The sequence below is a fragment of the Mus musculus genome, chromosome 6 (genome assembly GCF_000001635.26).
Source record: "Mus musculus strain C57BL/6J chromosome 6, GRCm38.p6 C57BL/6J".
Taxonomy (NCBI): Eukaryota; Metazoa; Chordata; class Mammalia; order Rodentia; family Muridae; genus Mus; species Mus musculus.
The window spans coordinates 47,589,986-47,597,915 of record NC_000072.6 but is presented as its reverse complement, the minus strand read 5'-3'; the positions used below and the strand labels follow the sequence as shown (position 1 = coordinate 47,597,915).

At 41.8% G+C, this 7,930-nt stretch overlaps 1 protein-coding gene and 1 long non-coding RNA gene across 15 annotated transcripts in view; one reads left to right on the top strand and one right to left on the bottom strand.

Moving 5' to 3' along the window:
• Nucleotides 1–377: 377 nt before the first annotated feature.
• F830010H11Rik (RIKEN cDNA F830010H11 gene) lies at nucleotides 378–2,707 on the bottom strand. Its single transcript, NR_168258.1, has one exon. It is a non-coding gene; the product is annotated as an RIKEN cDNA F830010H11 gene (long non-coding RNA).
• Nucleotides 2,646–7,930, top strand: part of Ezh2 (enhancer of zeste 2 polycomb repressive complex 2 subunit) — a 64,997-nt gene continuing 59,712 nt past the window's right edge. For 3 of the 14 annotated variants that reach the window (XM_006505529.2, XM_030255155.1, XM_006505527.2), the window contains exon 1: nucleotides 2,931–3,022. The gene's annotated coding sequence lies outside the window, so the exon portion shown is untranslated. Of the gene's footprint in view, nucleotides 3,226–7,930 lie in introns of all 14 variants that reach the window. The other 11 variants (XM_006505525.2, XM_006505523.2, NM_001146689.1 and 8 more) reach the window with 8 other exon arrangements.

Genomic DNA, 7,930 nt, shown 5'->3' with positions numbered 1-7,930 from the left:
CTCCAGCAAACATTGGGGGCATTAACAGGTGTCAGTGGAGAAGTAGCTTCAGAGCTCAAATCTCCTGTTTTTGGTTTTAACCCTTAAATTTGATTGTGAATCTTAGTCTCTTAAAAAGCCAGGATGACTTCCACCAGTGTCTTAAAAAATCTTGGTGACTCGCATCCTTTCATCTATTTTACATGGTTTTCTAATTCATCTAGGTCCCCTTAGAAGCTAGTATTCATACACATACATGGCTGGTGTTCTGTACATACATTAAAAAAGCAAAACACCATCCTCTCACTGAAGTGATTGCAAAAGTTTGTAGGACATGCCTGTATAGTATTTTCTTTAGAAATCTTCAGATGTTTTTTCTTTCCAGCAAAGCCTAAATATTTTTTTTTCTCATTTTCCTGGCCTTCATAAACACTGTTGCAAAATATCAAATCCTCTCTACATAATCAACTTATTTGCAAAGTCAGGTTATTCCATTTTTTTCTGCCCATCACTATACCCTAACTATCTTTTGTAGTTGGTTAATGTCATCACAGAATTAAGGCAATGCTGATTCACTGGTACTCATTCAGCTTTACTATTCCAACCTAGACTTTATATTTAAAAAAGTACATACTTAATGTAGAAGCACTTAGTTCTGCTCACTCTTTTAAATAAGAATTCTCAGCTCCAATTATGTTTTCTATGTAGATTGTACATGTCTATTTGGAGTACTTTTGTTGCCCCATCCATTCTAGGTCTTGTGCTTTTTCTGAAGCTGGCTAAAATGTTCTTTTCTTAAACCAGTTTTGTTTAAATATTTAACATTTCTTGCTTCTAAACACCTAACAATTTTCATTACAACTCTTGGATTTCTTTAGAAGCTCCATATATATACTAATGTAAATTCCTTGATTTTTCTATAAAAATGTTATCAATACTTAATATTAAAGGACATTTAAAATAGTAACACAAAGTTCAAGATAAGCAGTTACCTCAAGTCTAAATTGTTTACTGAAAAAAAAGAAAAAAAAAAAAGCACGTATAAGTTGTTGATGTAGTTGGATAGCTTTTTTACCAGGACAAGTTAGTATATTGTTGACTGCTAGTTTGTCACATTATAGAGCACTCTTGAGTAACTCATATTTTTCTTTTATATATATTTTTATTTGAACATGAGTGTATTTTTCTCTGGCTATTCTTGGTTGTCAAGTTGACTACATAGGGTATTAACTAAAACCCAAGAATTAACTAAAAACTAAGGGTACACCCACGATGGCTTTTTTCTTAACTAAATCATTTGACTTTTAATCCAGATCTTTTAAGGTGGGAAGCTGCACCTGCTTGTCCTCACTCTACTTGGCAAGCCCATTCCTTTATTGGCATTTGTGCCAATGTATAATGTATACCGAATTTCAGGTGTATAATGAAGTTCAGCTGAAGGCATCCCAGCTTATGAACTGAACTAGTGGATTCTTGAATTTTCCGCTTACATACACACACACTAGTTTATTAGAGTGGCTTACAGGCTGTAGGTCCAGCTAGTCCAACAATTACTGTTTACCAACGGAAAACCCAAGAATCCGCTAGTTCTTGAGTCTACAAGCCTGGGTGTCTTTGGCTGAAGGAAGCCAGAAGATGTGTGCTCTAATGCCAGTGAAGGATTATGTATATATTCCTTCTTTCTATATATTCTGAAAATCTATATACATATTCATTCTCAGTTCTCTATCCATTCTATCAGTGAAGGAATGAATACATTCATTTATTCATTCATTCATTCAACCTGTTCCTCTAGAGAACCACGACCAATACAGATACATAACTTCCAGAGTGTTACAAATTCTCAGTCTGAACTCTTCACTATTGAACCTGTTTTCACAGGTCTGTGGGATTTTGCCATTCAGATGCATCTTATTAAAAGTAAATTTGAAATACCATTATTCACCTCATTGCCAGATAACTGAACAGGGAGTGGGGGTTGGGCTGCGTACTGTATAAGCAGCTCATTTCTATTCCTCGGGGAGAAAGGTTGACTCCCAAGATGCCATTGACAAATGTTGCAAACTCCTTACACTTTGCTGAGAAAACATGGGGTGAGCTATTTGCTCTCAAAAGTTGTTAATAAACAACTTGAAACCTTGATAAGTGCTAAGAACCATAAACGCAGCTTGGAAGGCCTTTCAGAGAAATCTGGTCGCCTTTTCTTCCGTCGTCAGGGGATTAGGCACCAGTTTTGCTAGCCAAAGCCTCCAAGGTGCCGAAAGGAACCGCACTAACTTTATCTGCCTACTGGTGCTCTCCGTGAGGAGCGAGGGCCGCCCCGCATTGAATCCCCTGTGGGGCCGGTCACACGCCTTCCTTTCAGTGGCGCCAACAAAAGTGTTGGACCCCGGGCCCAGTATGGCACGCCGGAGAAGAGGGCGGTTAAGACCGTTACCAACCCGAGTTTTGAACTATTTCAAACTTGGCTCAGGCGCCCGCCCGTCTCCTCCCCTCCCCCTCCCGAGAACCACTCAGCGCCCATTCCCGCCAAGAGCTGGCCCGCCCCCCGGCCGGTTCCCGCCATCCCGACCTCCCCGCCTCCTGCCCATAGCGGGCTTCGGGTCCCGCCAAGTGCCCGGCCTCCGCCTGCCTGTCCATGGCTTTCCTGAGAGGTACCGCACGTTGGCAAAAGAACAAAGACAGCGACTGTGGTGCTTCCACCCAGCAAGCCGCGTTCCTCAGAGCGAGCCCTGTCACTCGCGCACGCGCTGGTGAGCCTCGCGCTCCCAGGGCTGGAGCTCGCTCCGAAGGCTCCCAGCCCGTTCGGCCCTCTGATTGGACGGGCGCCCTCTCGCATCCTCCAATCGGAGAGGCGCTTGATAGTGCTGGGGGGGCCAAATAAAAGCGATGGCGATTGGGTTGCTGCGTTTGGCGCTCGGTCCGGTCGCGTCCGACACCCAGTGGGACATCGAAGGCAGTGGAGTCCCGGCGGCGGCGGTGGCGGTGGCGGCGGGTTGGGGGCGACGCGCGGGAGAGGCGCGGGCTGGCGCGCGGGACGAAGGTAGTCCGCGCCGTCGGCCGCCGGTGGTCGGCAGTCAGGGATCTGGAACGCGCCCCGGGGCGGCGGCGGCGGCGGCGGCGATCGCGGGACCTCCGCGCGGGTGCCTGGCCAGTCTTCGGCATCGCCCAAGCGGGTCTCACTCGAGCGCCGCTTTTGTAGGCGCGGAGGGAGGGCTAGGGGACAGCTTTCTGAGCGGTCGTGAGGTGTGTGGCGGTCCCCGCGGTCCCACGAGTGAACTGTGGATTCCGGCAGACGCGGGCGGGCGGGGGCCGGGAGTGGGGGCTTCTGTCCCGGAGCCTGGTCCCGCCTGGCCGGGGCTGGGGGCGTTCCTGTGGCCGATCGGGGCCGGCAGCGCTGAGCCTCAAGTCTTCTTTGTGTGGCTGGGAGGCGGGAGCGCCCGGGTAGGACGGGACTTACACACAAGTTGGTGGGACCGAGTCGAGAGTCTGCACTCAGACAAAGGACAGACTGTGTCTCGGAAGGGGAGGGGAGGACGCGACACTCGGGGCTCCCGCCGCGCGGGTGGGGGCGTGGGGAGGCGCGACGCGAGCGCGAGTGGGCAGGGCTCGTCCTTGCCTGGCCCTGCTGGGGGCGACCGGCTAACGCCGGGCCTTGCTAAGGCGGGACTGCGTGCACAATGTGGGAACTCCCTTAGCCCTGCGGCTGACATTTCCCCGAGAGCCGGGAGTCTCCCACTGCCTCGGGCTGCTAGTGTCCTCGACTGGCTTTGTGCTAAGTTCGATGGAAGAGTCCAGCTGTGTTTCCTTCTCTCACTTCATTATACAGCCCCCCTTGCACGCACCAGATCGTATGCTTCAGGGCTACTTTTTGAAAATGGGAGAAATTGAGAAAGCACGGGCTTTCGGAAAACTTGGTGAATGTCTTGTGAGTTCTACTTTCTAAAGGACCAAAACCTGAAAGAAAAACAAAATCTGTTTTGGCCAACTTGTGTGCTTTTGAGAATGGTGACAGGTGCTAACGAAATCAACTGTCATTTACTCAGTGATTATTCCCCAAATCTCCAGGGGTAGGTTGTTAAAGACTAGATGATCGAAATAAAATACCCACGAGAAATGTGGGTTTACGCTGTAGAATTGACAGTTTCTTTTTAGTGGGTCACGTTTCCCGTGAACAATAGCTTTGGTGAGTCAGAAAAGGCATTTGTTGCCTAAGAAATTCGAGTGTATTCTTGTCACAATTCAAAGAAACTTACTTTGCTTATTAACAGGATCTGTAGAATCTAAATTCATCTGAAGTAAAAATTTGTCTTTGATATTTAAAATACCGTACAACAACGCTACAACGCCTTTTCAGTTTCAGGAAAGTCGTTATCAGTTTAATTCTATGGGTTTTTAATGGCACATAAAACATTTGAAAAATACTAATGCTGTCACAGTTGAATGTAGTTTATATTTTTGGCGATTTAAAAATGTATTTTCAATTACTTTTTATTAATGAATATTAGCAGTGAATTCATATTCAGGAATAAAAGTCAATTTTACTTAGAAGAATGTGGAAATATTTAGGTTATATTTAATTTCCTGTTCTTGTATTCTCAAGTTGGAAACGGATTGGATTCTGGTCTTAAACGAAAAGAATCCTGCCTTTTCTCTTTGGAGAGGTGTACTAGAGAATGAAAATTGCATTAGGAAAACTTAGGAAAATTGCATCCTATATTCTAATTTTGATGGGTTTTGAATATATTTCTTAAAAAAAAAAACAAAAAAAAACCAAAAGAACAGACTCTTGTTGCACTGTTTCATCTAATGAAGACCTAAAGTACATCTGCTAATTTACGGTTTCATATGAATGGAGACAAAGAAATGCAGTGTCAAATTTCTGTTGTTTCTGATTTGCAGGAGCATCGTAGAATAGACATTCCAGGTGCAGCTCTAAATGTTGAGATTGTAGCATAAGGTTTATGTTTACATTAAAATCCTATTGATAATCTCATTCATTATGAGGTGAGCTAGTTGTATAGAATTTTGGTAGAAAATTAGTTTAGAATTTAACAATTCAGTTTTGCCTGAATATGTGATTTTTTCCTGTAGTTGACATTTGCTGTTTTGTACTTGCCACATATATTTCCTTAACTCTCTGAAGAATTGGTTGAAAATATTGCCTTATGTTTCGGTAGAAATGAGAAATGTTTAAGAAGTCTAAATAGGGATAGAAAAAGCCACTTGTTGACATGTGTAGCTAGAAGTGTTCTTTTTGGTACTGATATTCTTTTGCATGGATACATGTGATTATTTTTGTGTTGGCTATGTAAAGGTTTTAGTCAGATTTTCCAAATCACACCAAAATTCATTTGCTTTAGGTTGTCCTTTATCCTTTGAAGTCATATGCTCAAGAAGTTTAGATTTATTTTATTACTAGCCTTTAAATAATAATGAAGAAAGTTGATTTGCCTTAAAAAAACGAACAAAGGAAAATTTCTCTGCTGATAAAATGATTTATGGGCTATAGAAATGGTTTATAGATTAGCTTTGAAGTCTTTATGTCAGTGTAGATGGTGAATTTTTCAGTACATTCCATAGTAGTTATAGGTTGGTAGAATCTTTACGGTGGAACATGGGTAGAAAGGAACAATTCATTAAATTCAGAGAAAGGTCCATCAGAGTATGTGCTTTATTTTAGAGATGTTGTCCCAGAAGTCTCAGACACTCACAGAGTTTTGTTCATACTTATATTATTGCATGTATCAAATTGTTCACTTGTTTATGCTTCACACTGTCTAAGTGTTGTGGGACAAAGTTTCTGTCCTATTTTTGATTGGTTGCCTAACACTTAGGTTGGTAGTTTCCAGAGAATAGTTAATAACCAAGTGATTTAAGGAAATTGGAAAGATACAGTGAAATAAATTGACAGAGAAATTTGGAAAACAGTGAGATATAAATAAAACTGCTTACTATGAAACCCAAGTTTGATTCCTGGAACCTGGTACAGGGGAAGAGAGAACCGACTCCCCAAAAAAGCTATCTTATGTGTTCATGCATGGGTTCACATATTCTTCCTCAATAATAAAGAAAATTGGCAAAGCAGACAGGCTAGGTCTTCCTCCCTCACTTGCTATGTAACTCAGATTAGTCTTGAATTTACTATGTAGCCCAGACAGGCCTTAAATTTGAGGCAGTCCTATCCTACCTCACTTGGCTTTTGAGTGCTAGGATAGGCCACTATACCTGCCTGCCTTCTTTCCTTCCTTCCTTCCTTCCTTCCTTCCTTCCTTCCTTCCTTCCTTCCTTCCTTTCTTTCTTTCTTTCTTTCTTTCTTTCTTTCTTTCTTTCTTTTCAATTTTTTATTAGATATTTTCTTCATTTACATTTCAAATGCTAGCCCAAACTTACTTTCTTTTTTTGAGACTAGGTCTTTATTTGTAGCTGTGGCTGACCTGGATTTGAGGTCCTCCTGTTTAGTCTTTTGAGTGCTAGTTTTATAAATGTGTACCACCAGGTTCTGCTTTTCTTTTTTTCTTTTTTGAAGTAGATCTTGCTGTGTTGTTCATAACTGTCTCAAACTATTAGTTTTTCATGATATTCCTATCTTAGCCTCCTGAGTAGCTAAGATGATAGGCATGTGCCACTATATTTGGCTTGAAGGTGGCAAGACTTTTAACTGAAGGATACCTTGTTGTAATTTCAGGTAGGTTTTGAAGCTAAAATTGAAGGAAGCAATGACTAATTATAAGTCACTTATTGGGTTGTTCTTCATCATTCTTCTATGGTCCTGTACACTGCTGTGCAGTTCTGTAACCTGATCTTCATTCTTTTTTTTGTTTTTTTTTTGTTGTTGTTGTTGTTGTTTTTTTCTGAGACAGGGTTTCTCTGTATAGCCCTGGCTGTCCTGGAACTCACTTTGTAGACTAGGCTGGTCTTAAACTCAGAAATCTGCCTGTTTGGGATTAAAGGCGTGCGCCACCATGCAGGGCTCTTCATTCTTTCTTAATGTCAAAAGTAGAGACAAATCTAATAGTATCTCAAAAGTTATAGAAGTTAGACCTGATACATTTTTTTCTATTACAATTTTTTTTTTTTTTTAAAATTAGGCTGTCAAGATAGCTCAGTGGGCAAAAAAAAGTACTTGCCACCAAGTCTGATGACCTAAGTTTGATTCACCCTGAACCTTCAAGGTAGAGAGAACTGTTTGACTCTAGTAAGTTGTCCTTTGATTTCTAGACCACCTCCCCCAGCTACTCCCCCACCTACTCCTTCACCCCACCCCCACATAGTAAAAACTTAAAAAAATATTTATTTGCTTGCATGTGTGAGTACATGTGCATGCGTGTGTACAGGAAGCCAGAATTGGGTTTCCAATCCCTTTGAGCTGGAATTACTGTGATTTCCAAGATACCTGGCTGCTATCTGGGCATTGATCAGAATACAGGTTCTCATGATTGAATACCAAGCACTCATAACTGATGAGCCATCTCTTCAGCCCATGAAGCTGATAGAGTTCTAAAATGGTCACATAGTTATATACCTTGTGAATATACCTCTGTGACACAAAAGTATAGCAGAAATGAAGTGAGATAAGGAATTTCTGCACAGTGAACTCAGGCACTGTATAATGAAGTACTATAAGATTATTGCTTAAATGACATTGTTGCTATCTCAGTTTGTATAAGTACACTCCAGGTGTAATGTAATCCTGTCATTAAGCAGTTTCTGACTGTGATATTAAAGCATCTACTGTTTGACATATATTTTTTAAAAATGTGATATATTACTTCACTTTTTACTTCATTTATCAGCAGATGAAAACAAAATGCAGTGAAAGCATATGTATAGTAAGATATTGTGATATAAAAGGAGTGAAATTCTGATACATGCTATACAACTTGCATGGACTTGGAGGACCTTGTGCTAAGTGACATAAGCCAGAAACAACTTTGTATTTATTTTTAAG